At 41.9% G+C, this 7,951-nt stretch overlaps 1 long non-coding RNA gene across 1 annotated transcript; it reads left to right on the top strand.

Annotated features, from left to right (window-relative positions):
- The first annotated feature begins 4,125 nt into the window (after positions 1–4,125).
- On the top strand, positions 4,126–4,976 carry LOC120913444. The gene is made up of 4 exons (XR_005743516.1): positions 4,126–4,234; positions 4,339–4,409; positions 4,512–4,683; positions 4,779–4,976. It is a non-coding gene; the product is annotated as an uncharacterized LOC120913444 (long non-coding RNA).
- The last annotated feature ends 2,975 nt before the right edge of the window (positions 4,977–7,951 follow it).

Raw genomic sequence — 7,951 nt, 5'->3', positions numbered from 1 at the left:
AAAATATTTTTGCGCTGATTGCACCCTCTTTTTTCATATTTATGTAACCTATAGTAAGGGCTTTTTTTCTACTTTAGTCAGAGCTGCATAGTTTATTTATATCTATAGATGCCTTCTTTTTAGGGAATCGATGATGTAAGTGCACACAGGGGTGGACTGACAACTCATGGGGCCCCCGGGCAATAGGAGATTATGGGGCCCCCAGGCAATAGATTATGAGGCCACACAGTATACACACACAGACACACAATATACACACACAGTATACATACACACAGAATATCAGGGGGTACAGGCAGTACACCTGTAAGGGGCCCGGAGGTCCCCAGGGACCCGGATGCCAACCCCCTTTGTTTTATATATTTTTTTTATATAATTTTATTTTTTAGGGGTTCGGAGGGGCCCGGAGGCCCCCAGGACCCCAGATGGCAACCCCCTTTTTTTTATTTATTTTTTATAAAAAAAAATTTAATATATTTTATTTTTTATTAAAGGGACAATTGTTTTTTTTTTTTAGGGGTACAGAGGTCCCCAGGGGCCCGGAGATCCCCAAGGCCCTGGATGACAACCCCCCTTTTTTTTATAATATATATATATATATATATATATATATATATATATATCATTATTATTAAAGGGCCCAGAGGTCCCTAGGGCCCCAGATGGCAACCCCCTTTTTTTATAAAAATGTTTTATTTTTTTTATATTATTTTATTTCTTTTATATATATATATATATATAATTTTTTTTATTATTATTAAAAGGCTCAGAGGTCCCCAGGGCCCCATGTGGCAATCCCCCCCCCTTTTTTTTTTTTTTTATAAATGTTTATTTTTTTATTTTTGTTTATATATTTTTTTTAATTATTTATTTTTATTAAAGGGCCCAGAGGTCCCCAGGGCCCTGGATGGCAACCCCCCCCCCTTTTTTTTTTTTTTTTTATAAATGTTTATTTTATTTTTTTATATATATTTTTTTTATTCATTTTTTATTAAAGGGCCCAGCAGTTTCTTTTTTTTATTTTTATTAAAGGGCCCAGAGGTCCTGGATGGAAACCCCTATTTTTTTGTAATTTCTTTTTATAAAAAAAAAAATGATTAAAGGGCCCAGAGGTCCCCAGGGCCCCAGATGGCAACCCCCCTTTTTAAAAATAAATAAATATATATATTTTATATTTTTTTTTTATTTCTTTTTTTCTTTTTATTAAAGGGCCCAGAGGTCCCCAGGGCCCCGGATGGCTACCCCCTTTTTTTATATATATTTTTCTTTATTTTTTTTTGAAAGTGCCCCCCCCCCCGCTTCTCAATTCGCGGCAGCACCCCCCCTCCCCCCCATCTTATGACTTACCAACCTAATGGGGCACTTGAAAAATTAAAAGATTGTCACCAGCTTACCATTAAGCCTTCTGACAAAGGAGGGAATATTGTGATTCAAACCAATGATCAGTACAGGAGTATGTGTCTAAAGATTCTTTCCAATAAGGATTGGTACATTCCCATCCCAAAATCTACTATCATCAGATACGAAACCGAGTTTTATGTTCTGGTGGATGGAGCGTTCTCTCAGGGCGTAATTAATCAAGACACGTGGGAATTTATCCGTATTAAATACCCGAAAATTCCAACATTTTACTGTTTACCCAAGGTCCATAAGGACATTGTTAACCCACCAGGACGACCCATTGTATCTGGCAATGACGCCCTAACTGAGAATCTCAGTATGTGGGTTGATTCCCACCTCAAACCCTTTGTACTGCACCTCCCATCCTATATTAAGGATACCATCCACCTCTTACAAAAAGTCCAGCATTTCAAAGTATCCCCAGGAACACTACTGGTAGCGATCGATGTGGAGGCTCTTTATAGCTCAATCCCACATTCTTTGGGATTATCTGCTATAAAGAACACTCTCCTCCCATTTTTTCGGGGAGATCGTAGGCTCTGAGAATTTCTTATCATGGCACTGGAATTTATACTTTATCATGGCGTTTTTTCTTTTGATGGCTCCCACTTCCTCCAGGTGCAGGGGGTTGCGATGGGGACTTCGTGTGCCCCATCGTATGCCAACCTGTACCTGGGGGAGTGGGAGAAGTTATTTTTGACCAGTACCCCTGTACAACCCCTCATTCATCTTGTATCTGGATGGCACCGATACATAGATGATGTTCTTATGATCTGGGAGGGTTCAATTCCAGAGCTTGAGCGGTTCATGACTATCATGAACTGCAATGATTTTAACCTTAAATTCACTATGAATTTTAGTAGCTCTCGGATTGCTTTTCTCGATGTCACCCTGCTAAAGAGCCCTGATGGGACCCTATCAACGGGACTCTTCAGAAAACCCACAGCGGGTAACACCATATTACACGCCACCAGTGCCCACCCCTCTCCATTAATAAAATCAATACCATATAGCCAATACCTGCGCCTCAAGCGAAATTGTTCGACGCAAGAAGATTTTCTTCTAGAGGCGGCAGGACTAAGAGATAGGCTACTACTTAGAGGCTATTCCAAGAAAAACTTAAAAAGATCCTTTCAACGTGCTAATGGGCACCTTCGGTCACTCCTTTTGACTCAGACAGGAAAGAAATCCTCCGATAACAATGAGGCTGTTAGGATAATTACAAAATACCACTCCCAACATCAACTAACTAGAGACATTTTGAAACGATTTTGGCATCTGCTTTTGATCGATCCCCAATTAGGACCTTTCGTACCAAAGGAACCTGCGATTACATATCGCCGAGCTCAGTCACTCAGGGACCACCTTGTGACCAGTGAGTTTAAAGGCACCTTTAGGTGTGACCCATGCAAGAGGAAAGGCACCTTCACTTGTGGAGGATGCTCCATTTGCCGTTATATTAACTCCGATCGGCAAATTGTTCTACCCAATGGCCAACTCCATAAACCCAGACACTACGCCAATTGCAAAACCTTTGGCGTAGTGTATTTGCTAACTTGCCATTGCAAGAGGTTTTATGTGGGTAAGACCAAACTACCCTTCCATAAACGGGCATCCCGTCAGCTGCATGCCATGCGTACGGCCAATCCTGATTTACCCCTTGGGCGTCATATTCTGACCGAACACGATGGACACTTTCTGGGGGTCAAATTTTTGATCCTTGATAGAGTCCATCCTAACCCCAGAGGAGGGGATTGGAACAAAATCCTCTTACAGCTCGAAACCCGTTGGATCGCTGAGCTAGAGGCCAATCACCCTCCTGGTCTTAACGAGCAGATCAGTTTAAGGCCCTTTTTGGAGGGCTTTTCATCTGGGGGGTGCGAGAAAGATTGATACGATACTGTGTTGTTTGGTATTTTTGCCTTTTTCTGTTTGCCTTTTGTATTTCATGTTTCTTGTCCAATTGACTTCTTTGTTTTCATCGTTGTGTAAACATTGATGATTTATGTAATCATTATTATGTCCCTGTATCCCCTGTGCATTCCCCTTTTTAGGGACTTCCCACAGGCTCAGAATTGTTGTCCGTGCGGTGTTTGTTTCACTATATATAGCTGGGCGCACGTAAGCCGTCCCCCTTTTGAGGGACGGCTTCCCCAGACCTGGTCCCTTCGCACCTTTCAGGTGTCGTTTGACCTAGGGTCTATACCTGCGCCCATAACAGGGATTTGTAAACTGCAGGGGTTTCATTCCTTTTACCCCTGGCTTTCCTGCATGTCCCTGGATCTCTTTTTGGCCCTTTGACCATATACTTACTACTTTAATACCTTTACCTCGTTTGTGTCCTTGGCCTGGTATACATTGAACAATGTCCCCTCCTTATTTAAATGGCCTTATCATTTTCCTATTATATATTTTATGTCTGGTGTCCTTCCCAGCAGCTTTTTTTGCCGTTTTTTACAACCAATAATCATTTCCCAGTTTAACCTTCACTGCTGACACCTTCTCAGCAGTCTTTGTCTCCGCACCGCCCCTTCCCTTTACATTAGCCTACTCCCATTTACTTCCTGTCCCACTCTCCTTTCCGTGTCAGGTGACTGACTGTCACCTGACAGGCCTTCTCAGTCTTTTCCCCATGCTGTCTGTTTACTACTGCCCACTTCCACACTACCGGCCTATTACGGCTCGCCTGGTCTCTCCGACCACGCCCGCCATACCTAGGCCCGCCCCCTTACTTCCCTATATAAACCTCTAGCCGTCCAAACAATGTCAGACATTGCTGGACGGCAGAGGTACTAGTGACATGTCTGGTGGCCACACTGAGCGCTTGTCTCTTGTAAGTACTCCCTTACTCTGGATCCTTTTATTTATCACCTTTTGCATTGGTTCCCTCCTTCCTTATCTAATGCCTGTTTCCATTGCCATCCATTGTATTCACAGATTGGAGCTCTGCTAGCTCTCTACTGACACCTCTGGCCAAATTTAATATGACACATTTCTGCTAACCTCAGGTATGCGGTTATTTAATTATTATTTTTTGACATATTTTTCTACATATGGTTAGGTATTTCATTACATGTATATTTATCCTGTCCCTTTTTTTTTATGGACAGGTTTTTACATTATCATATGTTACTTTGTGACTATATGGGCCTGAGGTCTTGCTATATGTGATTCTGCACCGCCGGCTTCCTTCCTCTTAATTTCATCCAGAGGAGTCTTTCTGCGTCCTGATAGTGGTGTCCTTTCTCTGGGGTGTGCAGGGTTGATTAAACGCTGTGATTGGTATGTGTGTGTTTTTATCTGCACCTTTTGATGTATTTATTGCCATTTTTCTATTTTGTAACACTTGCAACATATATGCTTTCTTTGTTTTTTAGAAAAGTGGTTCTTATACTCGTTGACTACATATACTTCGGCCCCTGATGAAGGGTAATCCGAAACGCGTAGGGCCGTGTATGTCTTCATGGACCTTGCTTTTCAATGACACCTAACCATGTATTGTTTTTAAATAATTCTATGTGATATATGTGTACAATTTCCATTTTTGAATATTAAATTATCTATTTTTTGGATTACTGTGATTACTGTATACCTTTGTTGCCTTTAAAGCCCCATTTAGGGGGTCCCTCCACTTTTTCCCCCTCCCCCCCATCGGTTTTCTGCTCCAGGGGGCCCATGCCTGAAATATATAAAAATACTGTATATATATACCGGTATGAGAAATTGATCAATAACTATTATACTTGCACCCCTGTGTTCTCTGTGCCCTTCACAGCTGCCTCAGCTGCCTTCCCCTAGTTATATGCCAATGCAGACTTTTCTCTGCCCATTGTTTTAATGGCAAAATATGAATGCAATGCACGTTGCTGTGCTTTTAGAGTTTGAAGGCAACTTCCTTAACATTGTGGTGTAAAATGTTCTTATATGCATACATTTATTCTTATAGCATCACTAGCTACTGACAGGTTTACATTATAGTATTAAAGAGCTACAAAAAGCCAGCTACTCAATCTATTTTTTATGAGCAAAGAACAACATGTTCTCTCTGCAATCTAAGGCTACACAACAAAGAAGACCTCGTTTAGAATCTTGAGTTAAAGATGTATATCAAAGGCAAAGATTTGTGCGGCAGAGTTTACACTTATACAGTTAGCCGGGTTTTATAATAAAAGAAAACGATGGTGTATTTTTAGGGTGTACATATTTTGGGAAATTATTGTAATGTTTGCACTAACATCATTTTTTATGTCCGTTTAAGATTTTTATATGCACTTTGGGCCAGATTCACGTAGCCCGGGCGCAGCATAACGTAACCGATTTAGGTTACACCACCGCAAATTTTCTGTCTAAGTGCCCGATCCACAAAGCACTTACCTGGAAATTTGCGGCGGTGTATCCTAAATCCGTCCGGCACAAGGCGGGCCAATTCAAATGGGACGGGTACCATTTAAATTAGGCGCGCTCCCGCGCCGGACGTACTGCGCATGCTCCCGACGCAAATTTCCCGACTTGCTTTGCCCGAAATTACGACGCGCCGACGTTTTGTGAATCGCGACGTGAAAAAAAGACTTGCGCCGGGAAAATTTTAAACACATTACATACAGTATACTGTAATCTTATAGATTACAGTACTGTATGTAAAAAATACACCCCCCCCCCCCCCTTGTCCCTAGTGGTCTGCCCAGTGTTCTGTAGATTGTCCATAGCAACCAAAAAGTGTCCCTTTATGTCAAAAGTGATTTTAGAGCATAATAAATTATAAATTATAATCACTTGCAGAATTGTGCGATAGCGATTTGTGGGGAAATTCGTAATAAAAAAATAAAAGTAATGACAGCGACAATTCTGCAACTGAGCAAATTTCAGTGTTTTTGATTTGATTACATTATTGAATAATTTTTATTATAATTACATTATTATTTGTTATAATTATTTATAGTTATTTATTATATTATAGTTTATGATTTTGTGTTTCAAACTTTATCATACCTGGGAGGTCTAAGGCCTAGTACACACGAGAGGATTTATCCACGGATACGGTCCACCGGACCGTATCCGCAGATAAATCCTCTCGAGGATTTCCACGGATTTGGATCCGATGGAGTGTACTCACCATCGGATCGAAATCCGCGCCGAAATCCCCTCGCGATGACGTGTCGCGCCGATGATGACGCGGCGACGTGTGCGACGCTGTCATAAAAGGAATTCCACGCATGCGTCTAATCATTACGACGCATGCGGGGGATCCCTTCGGACGGATCGATCCGGTGAGTCTGTACAGACCACCGGATCGATCCGCGGGAGCCAATTCAAGCGGATAGATTTGTAGACATGTCTACAAATTTTTATCTGCTGGAATTGGGAAATTTCCGCGGATAAATATCCGCAGGAATGTACACACCATAGAATCTATCCGCTGAAACCGATCCGCTGAGATTTTTCAGCGGATGGATTCTATCGTGTGTACGGGGCCTAACTCTAATAGATTCTTCTTTGGACAGATTTAAGTGAGTTATTCCTAAGAATTACAGGCCTACAATATAAAACACCAAATTTCCATGCAAAACAATTGTACCGCTTTCAGCACCAAATATCTGAAAGAATCATACCGCCAGGAAGGTTAAAAACACATTGGACTATACAGTAGGTCTCCTATAGCCAGGGTCTGCACAAATACTCAGCTGTTTTACCTGTTTATGTCATGGAAGGGTAGCTGTTTGTTTTCCTTTGTCCTTGAACCCCTGGCTATCTTAATTAGAGTTTCTCCAAGGGTTCGAGGTCTTTGCATTGGACAGCTAGAGGAAAAATTGTCGCTTTATGCCGACCAGTGTTGCTCATCTTCCTTTAAAAAAGTAATTAGTTACAGTTATAAATGACTTGTCCGAAAAAGTAATTGAGTAAGTGACTCAGTTACTTCATTGGCAAAGTAACTAGTTACTCAGCAAAGTAACTGAGACTAATATTTCTCACTTTCTTTATTATAAACCTAACTGAATATATGGTCTCTCTTCATTAAGGGCCAGATCCTCAAAAGAGATACGCAGGCGGATCTGCTGTTCCGCCTGCGTATCCCTGTTTCTATCTCTGGAACTGATCCACAGAATCAGTTTCCAAGAGATAGACAGAAGATCCGGCAGGTGTAATAGTTTTACACTGCCGGATCTTAAGATGCAGTACCGCGACTGCTGCTGGGGGCATTCATCGTCGAAATTACGCGTCGGGTATGCTAATGAGGAGTTACGTCGATCCTCAAAGCTTTTTCGCGTTCGCTACGTCGCCGCTACGTTAGTTTCCCGTCGCTTAGTTACACTTTTGTAATGCAGCCCTACTTTTACACAGCAGGCGCACTGCTGTGTAAAGTATGGCCGTCCTTTAAATTTTACGTCGATTGCGTAAGCCGTACGGGAATACGGAAATACGCTACGCGCCGTTCAAAAAATTACGTCACGTCGCACAAAGCACGTTGGGAAATTTGCGTCACAAGCATGCGCAGTACGTCCGGCGCGGGAGCGCGCCTAATTTAAATGGGACTCGCCCCATTAGATTAGGA

This window comes from Rana temporaria, chromosome 9 (genome assembly GCF_905171775.1).
Source record: "Rana temporaria chromosome 9, aRanTem1.1, whole genome shotgun sequence".
NCBI lineage: Eukaryota > Metazoa > Chordata > Amphibia > Anura > Ranidae > Rana > Rana temporaria.
The sequence above is the reverse complement of the archived record's forward strand: the minus strand, read 5'-3'. Positions and strand labels throughout refer to the sequence as shown.